This window comes from Myiozetetes cayanensis, unplaced genomic scaffold (genome assembly GCF_022539395.1).
Source record: "Myiozetetes cayanensis isolate MyiCay16 unplaced genomic scaffold, myiCay2020 scf3, whole genome shotgun sequence".
Lineage (NCBI taxonomy): Eukaryota > Metazoa > Chordata > Aves > Passeriformes > Tyrannidae > Myiozetetes > Myiozetetes cayanensis.
Genome location: NW_026087521.1, coordinates 62,269,626 through 62,284,514, shown reverse-complemented (window position 1 = coordinate 62,284,514; position 14,889 = coordinate 62,269,626).

Sequence of the window (14,889 nt, the reverse complement as noted above, 5' to 3'; positions counted from 1 at the left end):
GCAGTGCTCCATGCAGAGAGGAGCTCCTCATCACTCACTCCAGGAGAGAAAAACTATATTCCTTCAGGGGAATTAAAAGACCATTTTGCTTACAAGCCATAGTGATTCACTTCTCTGTTCAACACTTTCTTAGATGGGGATTAGGGGTATCAAAGCAGAGCTGGCAGTGCAGCTGAAATTTTCTTTGTTGTAACCAGCCTTCTGTAGGCTGGACCTAAAGACATAAGGGAAAGCTTGATTTCTCATCTAAAGCCACTGATCTCACACACTCCGAGAAGTGCTGAGTACCTATTGCACCGAGCAAGACGGTTCCTGTTCAGCACTGGTGCCAAAGCTGTGCTCCCAACAGAGGTTTCTGGGCCAGATTCAGGGTTGATGTAAACCACTAAGCCCATCCAAATTAAAAAATGGGATGGCTGTGTGCATACCAATTCCCTCAGCTGTGGGGGGGTTGGAAAGGCAAAACCTGTGGTGGTTTAGGCTAAGGCAGACCTTCCCAGCACTTCATTTGACACCCACCTGTTAGTTGCTTTTCCTGCTGTGCTACTTCTGCGGTGAGTCCAACTCCCCAGCGCTAACTTGTTGTGACCTCACCAGCATCCATTTCCAACCTCACCGATACCTCCACTTATTGCTGCTACATTTGGCTAGGGAGATATTCAAATCCCACTCCTTCCATAGCAGTCAGCAGAAATTAAAAGTAATTTATTTCTAAATCTTGCTAAGAAATGAGATACGAGGTTACACTGATGCAGGGCTCTAGAAATTAGGCAGAGCCTCATGGAGGGCTGAGCAGCCATCCAAACATTAGCCGGACTGGGTCGTGGTTCCAGCTCTTTCACTGAATTGCTTTGTGCCTTTGAGCAAATCAATTCATGTATTTTTTCCTCATCTATAAAATGAGAGCGGTCGTATTTAGATACCTCAGGGAAGTTGTGAGGCTTAATTAGTTAATGCTAGTGCCTTGTCAGTTCTCATTACCATGGTATCTCCATGTTTATTGCTTTGAAATTGTAAAATGCTACTTACATGCTAAACATTATTATTATTATAGATGAGGTGGAGCGACTTAATCCAGTTTCTCTGTAAATACCAAAGGCAGGAGAGTTGACATTCCTGGTATTGGCTTTGGTACGAGGTCTGCCCTACTTGTAGAAAAGTCCCCCTGACATGTAACAAAACTGATTTATTTCCAGATTCCTAATGTAGCTGTTCTTGAAACAGTTAAACTGAATTTTTATTGGTTTACCTTATTTAGTATGTATAATTAAATTCACTCAGGACAAATACAATTTAAACTGTTCAGACACAAGGTTTGTTTCAGTGCAAGAAAAACAGCTAGGATCTCTTCCTCTGGCATAAATAATCCAGGCAGGTATCAGTGAGAACAAGGTCCATGGAAGACTTTCAAAACCTGTGAAGTCACTCAGAGAAAAATGATTGTAGGCAGATCAAAATAGGGAATGGCTGTCAGATTCATAGTGTGAAGGGATTTTAGGTGCCCAGCCTCAAAGAAAAAGGGCTAGTGACTACTCTGGTTAGTCATCTCCAAACCTTTCCTAGAACAGTCCTGCTTGTAACTAGGGAGTTTTCAGATACTCAGTCTTTCCTGACACCAATTAAGGGAAAGCTCCACAGGAGCACAGCCTTGACCTTGGTGGCTATTACAACAGACCTGGTAGCAGGACCAGGGGGCTTGGGATGCTGGTATGGTTTTGCAGGTGCTTGTGCAAGGTGTTATCTCCAACCACCATGAAAACCAGTGTTCTAAAGCTGTCCAAAAGATTGCTTGCTGGACACGATTTGCATGGCAGTGGTCTCCTTACTCCTGAAAAAACTGTCTGCTGGAAAGGAACCCTGCCTGGCAGATAGAGCCCTTATGTCCTCCATGGCAACCCCACTGTTCAGAGGTTTTCAGAGGTGTGGACTTAGGCCACGTGATGTATTTAAAACAGGCCACGCAATGACAGCAGCTCATCACCTCTCTTGGTCACTAGGCCAGCTGAAACCAGCAGTGTAGAAGTAAAAAGAAAAGATCTGCTTGTGCCGTTAGTGGCACTGTCATCCACTGACTCTTTCAGCTGGTTCTCTTTTACCACTTTTCAGTAAACACTTGAGGCTCAGCTTCAGGTGTTCCCATGCTGATAGGATGTCAATAAAACCTGCTAGCACTCCTTAAAGTTAGGCAGGAGGGATGCCGTAGGCTCCTGAGCAGAGATTTGATAAATGGATCACAGTCTTGCCCAGAAGAACCTCTAGGCTTCTGTTCCCAGCTTCCCAAACAGCTCTTGCCAATGTACCTCTGCTTTCCCCTGAGCTGAAGATGAGATCCTGCTGCAAATCACCTGTCTGTGGTAGAATGGTTGCTCCTGTGGAGGCACCTGAGTTGTTTTAAATGTGTAACCTGATGAAAATACAAGAAGGTATGTAATGGAGAAAGGCCTGCATTGGCAGGGAGGAGGGCCAGCTGATTTATTCTTTCTTCTGCACTTAATAGCTTTTGAGTTTTGGGATTCCCATAACCAGCCTTCCTGGTTCATCCCCACATCTAAGCCTCATTTTCCTGCTGAGAAGCAAGGGAGGTATGCCAGCAGCTCAGCCTGTCTGCCCCAGCCCCCGAGATGCTCTCTGCCCTGCTACATCGTGGCATCAAAAAGTCCAACCACTTGAAGTTAATCACCCAGATCAACAGTATCATTTGCAAAAGCACTCGGCACCCAACCATCCTGCCAGTTATCTGAGTGGCCATCTTTGCCTTGCCATTCCCAGGGACCACTCCCAGCAATATGCAGACAAAAGGGGGTAACTTTGCTGGCAGCTGTGGGGATGACCCCACTTTATGCTCTGGGTGAAAGCAGAATCTGTCCCCAGGCCCCAAAACGTGGCAGGAAAGCTTTGATTTATACATCTAGACAAAGACCCACAGGGAACTGCTGTATGGAAATAAAACCCATTATGCTTTACAATTAGAGAGGGAAAAGGCTTGGGGTTAAAATATGAAGTGGTCAAGCTATTAACCTTCTCATTTAGAATGAATGGTCACTAAATTATGGGGCACATCTCCTTCCTCCTCCTCCAAAGAATGGGCCTTAGGAGGAGTGGCTGAGGGAGCTCGGGTTGCTTAGCCTGGAGATAAGGACACTCACTGGGGACCTAATCACTCTCAAAAACTACCTGAAAGCAAGTGTTGGTCTCTTTTTCCAGGTAACAAGTCATAGGACAAGAGGAAATGGCCTCAAGTTGTGCCATGAGAGGTTTAAATTGGATATTAGGAAAGATTTCTTCACCCAAAGGGTTGTCAAGCACTGGAAAAGACTGCTCAGGGAAGTGATTGTGCCAGCAACAGTGGAGGTATTTAAAAGACATGTAGATGTGGCACTAGGGACATGATTCAGTAGTGGGCTTGGCAGTGCTGGGTAATGGCAACTGATGATCTTAAAGGCCTTTTCCAGCCTAAATGATACTGGTCCATTATGTGAACAAGCAATAAAGCATAATTAATCCTGCTCTGAAAATATGATCAAATACCAGTAGTGAGTCACAGCTGAGCCTGAGGGGGTTAAGGAACTTAAATCAGAGAGCCAGCACATCAGGCAAATAGCAAATCCTCCTACCACCTCCTGTCACCAGGAACACCCAGCGAGGGCTGTTCCCACTGGGGACATGAAGTGTGCTACCTTACATGGACTCCATGGGGGGGAGGAATAGTTTGTGCAAGCTCTTGTAAGGTCGACAGACTCTGTAAGGGATGGGAGGCCTCCATGGGAGACCCAGGAGAGCATAGCAAGCACATCCAGTGCCAGTAAAATTCCCTCTGGGTCACTGCTGAACCAAGCGCAGCACAGTGTTGGTGGGGGGGAAAGGGGGGGACAGGTGTGTGTTTGGAGAGGGAAAGAGATGGAGTTTCGAGAAATACTATGTTTTAAGATGTAATATTGCATATAGGTTCTAGCCAGTCCTGGTGGTTAAAAATCCCCTGGTAGTGTTTGGGCACACGTGCTCTGGGTGCACTGTAAGCTGAGCAGTTGCATTTTGCTGCTCTTAAAGCAATTCCAGACAGCTCCTTCCAGAAGAAAAATTAATCTTCCCTCTCCCTGGTGAAATGTGCCCTGCTGTGGACAGTCTATGCTAAAGGCAGCTGGACTGCTGGGAGGAGGAAAAATGGCTTGTTAGTACATACTGCAGAGATGGTTCTAGATGGAACATGTTTTGTACTTTTGATCAGTGGTCAGAGAGGATAGGGGAAAGTCTCCAGAGACAAGATGGATGCTACAAGCCCTCACAGGAAAAGTGGCAGCACGCAGCTCTGGTGTCCTGACATGAATAGATGAGGTGGATCACCTTGTCCTGGCCCACTTGGCTTCCAACACCTGCTCTTTCGCAAACACACTGCTTGGGCACTTGAGAAAATCTCACCAGCATGAGGGAGATGTGGTAGAGAAGTGCTCTCCCACCTACCTTGTATGAGAGGTTTATGACATAAAATTCACACACCACAAGACCAGGGCCATCCTGCTGCTTCTCTGGGTGAGACCCTATGAAAAGCAGAGAAGCAAAAGCTACCTTTCTTTTTGCAGGGTATCATCTGTCAAGAAGCACTGCCTAGCTGCCAGCCATACTTCATGTCCTGCTCTTTGATCTGGGGGTTGTGAAGAGGCAGGAGCTGGGCAGGAATTTTTTGAATGCACATATTGAGCCATACCCCACTCAGGCACCTCCTGCCAAACATTTGTGTGTATTCAGAGTGAAGTGGGACAGGCAGCATGTCTCCAAACCAGCATATGTAGAGCAGCAGAGAAGAGGCAGCAGCACAAGCTGGACCAGCCCACTCGAGTATGAATTTGGTTTATCAGCAACAAGTATCTACACTCCTGTTAGCACTTAGCTGGCAAGCTGGTGTGGGTGTGTCTGTCCTTGCCAGAGTGACTCTGATCTGCCTGGGTCCTGGTCACCATCTTTGATGGCCCAAGGGCACAAGCAAAAACAACAGTCTGCTTTGCTGCCTCTGTTGGAAACAGGAACAAAAACAGTGGAGGATAAAGCACTGCTCATTGCAAACACTTGAGATTTTCTTGTGGGACCTATGCAACAAGCTTTTTTGGTTTGGGAAAATGATATATGAGTTTTTGGGTGTTCTCTTATCTAAGCTTCTAAGCAGCCACTGCATGCTGCAGGAGTGAGCCTTCTTCCCAGCTCACCACCTCACCAGGTCCATCAGCTGGTCCACTGGCAGATAACATCTGACTGTGGCTTGTGCTCTACTGCCAGCCCTTGGGCCACAAGTACCAGGTGGCCCAGGACCTCTAGGATGAGTCCTAAATGATTATTGGTTCTGGTTCTGTCCTCTCCAAAGGGGGCCCCACAAGGCCACCATTTCCTGGAGCATCTTTTTGCTTAGAGAGGCTTCAGTACTTTTGCTTTTCTTCTCCTCTCCTCTCTTTCTAACGTAAATTAGAGACTCTAAATACCCATCACAACTCTACCTTCATCTTACCAAGGCATGGCTTTTCTCAACTGATTTTTCTTTTCAATAAGAGATGGTTACCATTTGTCTGAAGTAGCATCACAGGAATCAAGTTGAAAGCAAAACCAAGCAAATATTCCTTTAGCAAAACATTCGGATACCATTACAACAGCGATATTAAATATAAACCAAACTGACAACCAAAATTCCCCTGCAGTCTTTCCAACCCCAACTTTGAAGACCATGCTGAGGAAGATTAAGAAACAGAAAGAAAACTTGAAATAAAAGAGAAACCAGCCAAACTAATTCCTTTGATCCAGCTGAGAAAAAGATACAGGAGGGAAAGAGCTAGCATAAATAGTAACCCTTTATTTTTTTTCTTCACTGTTGCTAGTAGTGATCACTACGCCTCAAGATCCTTGTCTGTGAAATGAAGATGTTAATATATAGTTGTAGCTGTATGCAATTTTATGCAGTCTGTTAAATGCCCTTAAAGCTATAGGTGGAAGACCATGGAGGGAGGCAGCAAGTGCTGTAACGAAGTGCCAAATATGTCACTGTTCACTACAAGATCTGCTTGACTGTGAGTTACAGACTCCATATCACTCACAGCCATGCTTAGGCTTTATTGCTACCTTGACAGCCTGTGTGGTCAGGGTGGGCAAGACATTCCTACGGTGTTAATAACGTGAGGAGGCCTGCGTGTGCATGAGCACGTACCTGGCTATGCACGCACAAAGCCCGTGTAGTTTAATCCTTTTTAAACCTTGCTGCTTAGGGAACTGCATGGAAATCTCAAAGCTGCTGAGTGAGGAGCTTTCCAGCATCTTGGGCCAGCTGTTTGGCCCTTCACCTGAAGTGGCATGAGAGAGGGCAGGGCTTGGGGAGGAATGGTTTTCCTGCTGGCTATACCCAGAAGGCCACTAGGTACCTTAGGCTGATGGCTGTCAGCCTCTTACGTCTATTCCTGATATCTCCATACTTGTGATCAACGCCTCTTGAGAAATGATTCTCAGAAAAAAAAAGCCTGTGAGCAGTGGCCAGGCAGTGACTTGTGGTCACTGCTCCCTTGCTGTACTATCATTTGTGTGGCCTGCCTTGGGAAACTCAGGGGGTTTCCCTAACTGCTGCCCTGATTGCAAAGGATGAAGAAGAGGCAGAATAGCATATTTTTGGTGTACTTAATATAATTCCCAATCCCAAAAGAGGTCTTTCATGCTGGGCTCAACCGCTGGTCTTCCCTGCCCCAAAATTTCATTCAACCTGTGGGGTGGGGTACACACAGGAAGGCAGGACTTTCCTGCAGCCCCAAGATTCAGTCGGAGTCAAGAAGTATTTTAAGCACTCCCCATTCCTTTCCTGCTGCAGCTGCTGTGCCCCATGCTGTTTCTTTGTAACAGAGAGAGAAGGACAGAGGCATATTTTCTTTTCAGCACTTACCGCCACTCAGAGATCTTCAACATCTCCTGTCTGCAGGCAGAACAGATGCTCCTATTCCTCTCTTGTCCTTTCCCAGAGCGATGCCTTCTACAGTTTAGCACCAATTTCCTAAAAATAATAATGAACTTCACTGAACAAGGAGCCACACACTTATTTCTATTCTAACACTTACTCCACCTGCCCACTTTGGGTGAATCCAGCTTGTAAGTGTCTTTACTTAAAGGCTACAGCCAGCCTCAGACAGTGATTGATTCATCCCATGTGTATGTGTTGTACTTGTCACCCTGAGCTCTAGACTAGGGCCAGATGCACAACCACAGCTGAAAAAAAAATACAGGATCTGCAGAAAATCCTTGACTTAGAAGGAGAGAAATAGTTGTATGATAGCACAAGGGAATAGTTTTGGTGTTCACTTTTCCCTTATGTTGTAATTTTAGCAAAAAACACATCTAATTTTTTTAATTAAGGTGGCAGCTGGCTTTGCTTAGGTCTTTGAAGTTATGGCTATTAAAAAGCAGATCAGTGTCAAAACAAACTCTGTCATTGCAGTCATACCCATAATACCAGCGTCTCCTTCTATCCCACACGCAGAGATATCCCCTCTATCCCTGGGAGACACTACCTGCAAAACACTCACAGCACAAGAGCAGCTAAAATTGCAGTGCTGTGCTTTGTGGTGCTTTAACAAACATTTGGCCCTCCCAAAGTTCCCCTCCAAATCTGCACCTCCCTGGGAGAGATTGGCCTCTGCAGAGGAGCACTGTCAGTACATCCAACCTCCTTGCACTGACATCCCTCCCAGCACCACCACTCGAAGGCACTCTGTTCCAGAGCCCTGCTGCCAGGACAGGCAGCCATAGGGAACAAATCTGCCTCTCACCTATTTATTTTGGAGCCATGTGGGGGTTAATGCTCCCTTTCCCAATTGCAGAGTGACCCAGGTGGGGCTGATGAGTGCTTGCCTTGCTTAGCTAATTAGAGGCACTGAGAGCAGCAGGCTGCAGTTCTGGGCTGGGGCACTTACAGAGGGAATATACAGTGTGTAGATTTTATTTCCAGCTTTTTTTTTTTTTTTTTTAAATAAAAACCTCTGGCAGGATAGCACAGCACAGATGGAAAAGAGCAAGGAGATGAGGCTCCACAACACCCTTCTCACCCGCCCTCTTCTAATCTGCATTATTCTGGGGTAGGAGGAGGCGGGAGCAACAGATAAGGAAGGCTGGACCATTTGTTTCCCTTCAAAGATAGATTTTCAGTATCTGATCTAAATGAGCATAGTCCTTCGAAGCCCAGCCTAGGCCTCCCCACTTCCACAACTCACCCATCTCAAGTTGCCCACTATCTCTGTGGAGTCCAGCAGAGCGTGCCCCAGTGGCACTCACTGCTCAGAGGCATGTGAAGCTCAGGCTTTGTGTGGGACACTTGTGGACTCCAAAGTGCTCAGCAGTGCAGTCAGAGAGGGCTTCACCCACCCTCCCTGCCTGTGATGCCGTTTCCCCATGAGTGTGGCTGCCCAAGGTTGCTGATGGAGAGCTTTCCCTTTCAGAAACGGTGGGAAAAACTGAGCAAGCCTTAATATGGCTGCTGGGCTCAGCAGTCCTGTCCTGGCCCTTCCTGTTTACACATTCCAGAAGTTTTGCCACCGGGGTGCAAGACCCCAGGCAGACAGACAGACAGTGTGCACTGACAGCCAGTGCTGCTGCCTGCCACTCCCACACTAGGGCAGCAGGGGAGAGGCTAGGAGCAGGGGGCAGTCACTGGTGGGGAGGTCTGTGGCATGGACAATGTCCACTTGAGCTGAAAGCTGCCTGTTTGGGAAGATTTGGGGTGCAGAAGCCCAGGTTAAGGGGCAATGCTTGTCAGGGAGGTCATGGCCAGAGCCGCTAAGGCTGCTCCTTGCCATCCCACATGTGGCAGCGAGCTGGCCAGCACATGACAGCTTGAAGGGGTCTGGATTTTATTGCATCACCTCTAACATAACACACCCAAAGAAGGCCGTCAGCTGCTGATGAGCCTGCCCTGTGCTCACAGGCTTGACCTCGAAAAGTTGTGGTTTGAGCTCTCTTTTCCTTGCCTGCCCAGCCCTTTACACACAAATTGCAGCTGCTGCTGAAAGGTGCTTATTTTTCGTCTCACTCTTGCAAGCTGCATTTTCCTTGCCTCTATCTAGCTGTTATTTAGTTCCCTTCATGTTGTTTTCCCCTGGCTTTTCCTTTGTTTCTTTCATAGGGAAGCAGCACATCATTATGGCTGGTCTTTCTCTGGAGCTCTCCTAGCCGAGGTCATTACTTAGCTTGTGAGATCCAACGAGGTGGCTGTTTGTATGGCTGCGAGACCTATGAAAAAGCAGCTAATCAATTCAGAAAATCATCTGGGTGGTAACCCCACTGTCAGCTTATTTTCTTCCCTTCCACTTAGACATCAAACTGGCTGAAGAGGGCTCTGGGGAATGAGGCAGACACTGAGAGCTGCTCCTCTGCAGACACATCTGTGTCTTTCATCAGCAGGGCTCAGGGAATACCACTGACTGGAGAGGGGAAAAATCTCTTTGGAGCTGAGAGGCTGGCGGTCTCTGTCCTCTCGCTCTGAAGAGACCCTGCCCAGTGGGGAAGCAATCGTTTGAGAAGTGGCTAATGCAGTAACGCTGTTTGGCAGGCTGTCACGTAATACACAGAACTGGGGGAGGATGGGGACAAAACACACAGCAAGGAGGGCAGAGTTAGGCCACACCAGTGAGCACACCCTGCTTGCCAAAATAGCTTGTAATGGCTAAGTGGAGCAGCAACTGGCAATAGCACATGCAAATGGCCTTCTGGTGAATGAACTTACTAATTGTTGCGCTTTGCTTTCACTCGCTCCTTCTCTGGTTTTGTGTTTTTGGGGACTACACCAGAATACTCAGAGCCATAAAGCCTTTACCATTGCCAGTTTTAGTCACTAGAAATAAAGAGGAACAGTGCCTCATACTCTGGGACTCTGTGCTGTCATTCAGAGAAGGTAAGTCACATCTGAAAGGCGTTCTCTGTCAGACCAGCTAGCCCTCTGAAGGGGGCGTGCGGATGTGCATGGCTGTGTCACAGAATCACAGAATGGTTTGGATTGGAAGGGACCTTTAAAGGTCATCTAGTTCCAACTGCCCTGCAATGAGAAGGGAGATATGTCTTCAACTACATCAGACTGCCATGAGCCCCATCCAACCTGACCTTAAATGTTTCCAGGGATGGGGCATCCATGGCAATCTTCTGTGCACAGCCTATTCCAGCGTTACATCACCCTCATCATAAAAGATTTCTTCCTTATATCTAGTCCAAATCTAGCCTCTCTTAGTTTAAAACCAGTATCACTTGCCCTATCACAACTGGCCCTACTAAAAAATATGTCCCATCTTTCTTATAACTCCCCTTTAAGTACTAAAAGGCCACGATGAAGTCTCCCCAGAGACTTTCTCTTCTCTAGGCTGAATGATCCCAATTCCTCATAGGAGAGGTGTTCTGTCCCTCTAATCATCTTGCACAGCCCTCAGGGTGTGGGACTCATTCCAGCAAGTCTCACTGCCAGCAACAGCCCTGCTCTGGGAACTGACCAAAGCTTCCAGCCCAAGGCATTGCCAACCACAGCACCCAACAGCCACCTGGAGGGGCAAGGGACACCCTAGCCCTCTGAACCCTTTTCCATCCCATGAGGCATCAGGCAGGCTGCTGGGGGCAGAGTGGGACACCAGGATCCTCTACATTCCATCCCAGGAGACCTAAGTCAGCACCAGCACCCCCAGAGTCCTTAGCAACCATCTGCCATAAGGAACATGGCACAGCCAAAACTGCAGCTCCCACTGCATCACTCTCAGTCTTTCCTGATGCTCTGGCTGCTTCTGTCCTTTGTCCATCCTGAACCCTCCTGCATCAAAGGCAGGGACCAACCCTGACCCCACAGACTGGGATGCTCCTGGGGGCAAGAATGAAGGTGACCCCTGGCAATAGCTCCTGTCTCTCTTTTCAGGCCCAGTGAACTTGTGTCAGATGCCCAGGCAGGAGTAGCCCTTCCCTGCAGCTTGGGCACTTCCAGCAGGGCTGGCACACCCTGCAGCCCCAGAAGTTATGGCACCTCAGGCGTTCCCAGCACCGCAGTCCCCTCAACAGATCTTTAACCTGCTATCAAGAGAACAAGGCAGCACCTTTAACGAAGTCCATCTTCTGCCTCCTGTTCCCCTCACATCTCTGCTTTCCTGAAGGTCTCCCCTTCTTCCCTTACCCTACGACTCAAAATTGTGGATTTATCAACCAGTGCAGCAGATCAAAACAAAAATGTTTGGCTGCTGCATTTTCTATTCCCTCTCCAGCACACTATTTTTAGACACCAAAGTCTACTGTAAACCAAGAAGTTTAATACTGATGATAGCTGCTTTGACTTCTAAATTTTTGACTGAGTACAAATTCATTTTGTATCAACAGATTATAGGAATAGTTATATTCAGACCTATAAGTGACAAACTCTTTCAAATATCTATAAAAATGTAGTATCATCTGCTAACCATACCTGACTTGTTTGCACACCGACAAACCTGAATCTACCATCTTAAACTCCCACCCCATACCAAAAAGGGCAGATGGCATTTTGTCCCCACATTCTAAGAAAGGTGGGGAGGGAAGAATGGGATTTTATACTCCTTTGAATTGAAATTATTTAAATTATGTAGGTTGTTGTTTTGTTCTACGTATGTGCAAGATATCATTAAGTGAATGTCTTTTTCATGAAGCCAGGAACACTCACACATAGCTATGCTTTCCCTATTTTCCATGCATGGTACAGTGGTTCTACATTTATTTAGCAGCAATACTGAACCCTCTGCAAAGGTTTGCTGTAAGTTTAGAATGCGAGAACAGCCTGCACTTCAGGTTTCCTTCCTCATGCAAGGTCGAGTGACATCCTGAGGTCTCCTTTCAGAAAGCTAACAAATCATGTTAGAAGAATAAAACAAGATCTTTAATGGAGAAGCCTTGCACTCAAGAGAAGACACAGCACTGACCGAGGCCACAGTTCAATTCTTTGGCTCGTTTACTGCAGTGACACAGACAAGACAACCACACACCTTTTTCAGAAGCAAACTCTGATGCTCTTTACAGCCAGACAACTTTGTCAAAGAATTTCAGAGATAAATGAAAGGCTTTAACATTTATGAAATAGTAAGTGAATAAGTGAAACAAAATTCCTTGAAACTACTGTTTGAAAAAAACCCATCTCAAATATGGGAGAAAGCAGGAAGTTCAACTACCTTCAAAGACAATGCCTTTCTACAGAGTAAGTTCAGTATAAAATGAAGATGTGAATTTGTTTCCTTTGGTCTTTCCAGTACTTCAAATAAAATAAAGCTTTTATCCTATTATATTTTAAAACATGACTTCCAGCAGAATAAACAGTTCTTGCCTTATTTCCTCTATTCTACATGAAGTGTCCTACCCGTGGATTTGGCCAAGAGTCTGGAAAATGTCAAGGTTAGGAAAGGCTGAGCTTCATTTGGTTTTCACAGATCTGAGTAATGAATTGTTCATTTTAAAGTATTGTTTTAGCTTGAAAAGCGAGTCTGTAGCCCTGGCATCATGGGGTTCCACATCTGTCTCTCAGTTGCTCTGGATCATGTTTGCCCAATTTAATAAAAAGGGATTTTTTTTTGTTCATGTTTTGCAACCCTGAAAACTAAAGAGGAGGCCTGAGGCTTTAGTGGAGTTTCCCTCTTCGTATACCCTTATCAACACGGCAGATTTTGCTTGCAAGCACTTTATATTAAATCTCCTACACTGGCTTTGCTATTGCAATAAGACTGGATAAACCCAAGCTGCAGGAAAGGGAAGAGTACTAAGAAATTACTTTTGACACTAGACAGAGTACTTGTAATTCTGAATGCAAATGGGAAGCAGAACCCCACAGGAAAAACAAAGGCATTTTCCTCCCCAGACAGAGTTGAGTCAAAGTCTTTTTTTCCCTTCTTTGTGTTTGCAGCTTGATAAAACTCCATAATAGAATGAGCAGCTCAAAAAGATTCACTGGGAACTCATCTCTGTGTTTCATTGTGTGAAAACCAGAGATATTCTATTACATTAGAAATCGTATCAGGACAATTGAAGGCAGTATCTTTTCACACTCTTCACATCTTACCTGTGGAACTTGCTTCTGCCATGTGTGATGGAGCCCAGGGGTCTTAGCAGGATTCAGAAAAGAGTTTAGCTGGTCTCAAACATTATTAAAGGCAATTTAAAAAGCTATAATAAAAGTAACAAGAACTTCTAGTGATGTAAGTCCTACTTACCAAAGCTAAATTCAGCCTTTGCCTGTGGAGTTTGGGAAATGTTTCATCAGTAGGGATGTTCTCCTGCTCCTGCCTACTGGAGGTTTTTGTGTTCCATGCCCATGATGCTGATCTCTGGCAAAAACAAAGAGTTAGAAGAGAGGAAGAGTTAGTTTGATCAAACACAAAACCAGTTTTCTTACTTCTACTTAAACTGCCGAGCACTGAATATGCCCACTGTAATGCTGACCAGTCCTGAGGGAAATGCAAGGTTAGAGGTGTCCACAGAGTCCTCACTCTAGGAAGGGTTTGTGTTAGGCACTTATGAAAAAGTGCAAAAGATCCTTTGCCTTATACAAATGTCTTGGAGGAGCGAGTGCCACAGCTGAAATACCTGCTCAGGTGGGGAAGCAAACAAGCAAACTTTCTTCTTATTAGATTTATTTCTCCTGGAGGTTGATTTCACTGGCGGTGCTGCAGTATTTGCATTTCCAAAGGGAAAGTTCCTAAATCTTTTCTCTCTAAAAGTGTTTTACCTGTTTAAACATCCCTGCAAGTTGCAGCAATGTGGATGTACCAACTGCAGTCGCTTAAGGGCTGCTGGCCCAGGGACACAATTCCCTGTGTCACTGGCTGCAGTAGTGGAGACCAAGGATTTAACAGCACTCAAAAAGGGACCAGCCTGGTGTGTCTGCCTGATTGTATGAGAACAACTGGAGCTCAACCACCATATCCACACGCTGAGTGCTGTTCACACATGCCATGGCCTGTGGCAAGTCAGTGGCTGCCGAGCACAGCAGATGAGCGAAGGGGGAGAAGAGCAGCCCCCTGACCACTGCCAGGGCCACAGGGGGAAGCATCAGGGTCACAGCCTAAGCAAACCTGACAGCACGTGTGAGTGTGTGTTTAGGGGTAGCTCTTAGCAGAAGCCGTAGTGAGCAGAGTGTGCCTAAGTGTGAGAACCCCCAATGGAAGACTGAGACACCACGTTTGTCCCCTGTGCTTTCTCCTGCCCACTGCTGCTCACCTTACCTGGATGTGTGGGGAGGAGGCACGCACAGGGCTGGCTTGTCCTCCCTTCCTAAGCCAGGTATGTTTAATTTCTTCCCAAGGTGTCCACTTGTTTCGTGGCCACTGCACTCCCCTTGACTGGCCCATGGCCTCTGTGGGCTCCGGAGCCCCGAGGAAGGAGGGTGCAGCCAAAGAGGCAAAGCACTGAGTGTCCCTGGGGTGGTTGTGCATGGGATTTGGAAGGCTATGTGTTGGAGGTGGGGAGCAGGTGGCACAGTGCTGAGCTGCTCAGCTGTCGTGGGGCTGCAGAGAGACGGACGCAGCTGGGCGAGGGAAGGAAAGAGCTCAAGGTCTGGCAGTCTTTCTGCTTTACAGGTCTGTGGCCGGCACAGAGGCAGCAGAGAGTGATCCAGCTGGGATGCAGGGCCCTCATGAACCCGCGAGGGGCTGTGCTGTGAAACACCCTCGCAGGGGTGAGATGTGCACGCACGGGGGTCTGTGACAGCCTCACCCCAAGGCCCGTGCTGCTTTGTGCTGGGGCCAGTACCCCAGCAGCAGCCGCTGCTGCGTGCCAGCAGGGGCCTTGGCAGCGCTCTCTGGGGCATACATTTATATCTGCTCATGCAAATAACCTGGAAGTGTCCCCCGGAGTGGGACAGCTGGTCCCCGGCAGCGCTTTTGGGAGCATTCTTTA